The 2,201-nt window shown below is 32.3% G+C and overlaps 1 long non-coding RNA gene across 1 annotated transcript; it reads right to left on the minus strand.

The window, feature by feature from the left end:
- On the minus strand, positions 1,326-1,894 carry LOC104765489. Its single transcript, XR_763883.1, has 2 exons — positions 1,569-1,894; positions 1,326-1,482 (listed from the first exon to the last, which is right to left on the minus strand). It is a non-coding gene; the product is annotated as an uncharacterized LOC104765489 (long non-coding RNA).

Below are 2,201 nucleotides of genomic sequence, written 5' to 3' on the forward strand. Positions count from 1 at the left end.
TTAATGATGAGTTTCTGTTACCAATCAAAGAAGGTAGTAGTAGTAGTAGTATCGGGGTTTGTCTACTACCTCGAGAAATGAAGTTAACTTTGTGAAACAATGTACCTTTTTAACGTTTTTCTTTGTACTACTTTTTTGGGTGTGATTTATTTGGTTTTGGGTACAAAGTCATACTAATTTTAGATTCCTAGAGTCGTTATAGAAATTCCACGGTTGCAAACTTGTATATATTTTCATCCACTATAAATTGATCAATAACTTCGTTCACCGTGACAATTGACAAACATTTTTTTTTTTTTTTACCATACCATATTGTACCTTTCTTATTCGTGACAAGACTATTTCCTTAGTTCGATCTGAGTATTTTTAGGTGAGACGTAATAACAAGATTAAAATAAAATAGTTTTTGGCAAGAGTTTAAGACGATATGATCAACTCAGCAGAAATCAAATATAATTATTAAAGTGGATTTAGCAAGCTCCATATCAATATGGCTATACGAGAAGAGTCACGATTTAATATTTTGGCCCTGAAAAAAAGCTTTCGGAACTACAATTGTTCTCCCACGATGTACAATCATTTGTCATTTAAGGTTGAGTTTCGTATTTTTTTTTTTCCTTTAATTTGGTTTGCGTTCAGTCCGATTCAACTAGTCCAGTTTTTTTTTTTTTTTTGACAGAATTCAATTAATCCACCTTAAACGACGATAATGTAATTCGGTTTTGTTTTAGGTCAGTGTGTTTCAATGTGGTTTGTTTTGGGGTTAGTTACTTAAAGTTCAAACATTTTTTTTTATTTTTGTGTTTTTCGCTAAGACACTAATTAAGTAATTATTGTCCAGTCTTCATAAAGAAAAAGAAAAATGCATTTGTAAACCATTTTAGGTGTGACGGAGAGTGCACTCCCATGTTTAACCCAATATTGGATTGTCCCGTACTCCCGTTACAGCCCAGTATGGGATATGAGTCCGTTCTAAATGGGCGCACGAGCTTACATTATAAAGACTTTATAATTTTGGTTACACACGGCAAAATTATCTTACTGGCTTAATCCGTTTTATTATTAGTAGTAATTCTTACTGGCTTAATCCGTCATTTTTACGGTAGAAAGTTTTCAAGAACACAAGTGTCAAACCGGTTAACTCAAATTATTTTTTACCTTGTCTAGTCTAGACTTAAGTTATTTTGCAAACCGACTCGACAAAAAAAAGCTTCAAATTTGTTATTTTATAAGAGGCTATGAGGTTTGATTTTCTTTCCGTAGCTTTAAATCGGAAAAAACAACGACGAACATGGTAAATCGATTCATCAATCCAACAAAGGTAATAAATTAATTAACTAACAGCCTTCACTTAGCTTAAACTGCATAATATGGGTTTGAATCATGAAGAATATTACAACTTCGTATATATAGAGAAGAAATGTGTACATGTGAGAACATAATCATAATGAGCTTCAAGCTCTCCATTTATATGCTACCAGCCTAACACACACATTACAAGAACGTATATCCAAATCAATATCGTAATCAACCTTAGACTAAATAAAAAAAATATATAAGATATTTACCTTTTTATTTTCTTTTCTTGTTTTGCCTGACTTCACCCTGTGTGCCATAAGATCCTTACGACATTGGCACTCTTAAAGTTATCTTCTTCAGGCCATCTCTCAAGAACATATGCGTCTTCTGGCTCTTCCTCTTCCTTACCGAAACTAATAGACTCACTTTGTCTCTTGCTACGTTCTCAAGAAGAAGACAGACCAATAAGAAGACATAGTTTTTTTTGTCTCTTTGTCAAAAAATTTCTGGTGATCGCTTAAATTTACAAGACTACCATCCCCAAACCATATTTCTACTTAAAATAAAAGGAGCATAGAGAACTTATGAATAAAGTTTAAACGATGAAACGAACAAGTCATTAAGCTGTTATATGTCAAAATGATGTTTCTAGAAGCACTCGATTACTTAGGGACCCTTTTTAGTCACAGAACATATTTATTCATATAACTCAATGATTACACATTTACAATATGAGCACACAAGTAATTCGATAGGTCCATCACAACTTGAAAAATACTTTCTTCTTCTTTCGTTCTTTCTGCTTATGATATCTTGCAGTTATGCCTTCGTAGGCTAATTAGAGCAGTATTGATTTTGTGTACATTTGTTTTATTTTATTTTGAAGAGAAAACTGTATTGAA

This window comes from Camelina sativa, chromosome 19 (assembly GCF_000633955.1).
Source record: "Camelina sativa cultivar DH55 chromosome 19, Cs, whole genome shotgun sequence".
Classification (NCBI taxonomy): Eukaryota; Viridiplantae; Streptophyta; class Magnoliopsida; order Brassicales; family Brassicaceae; genus Camelina; species Camelina sativa.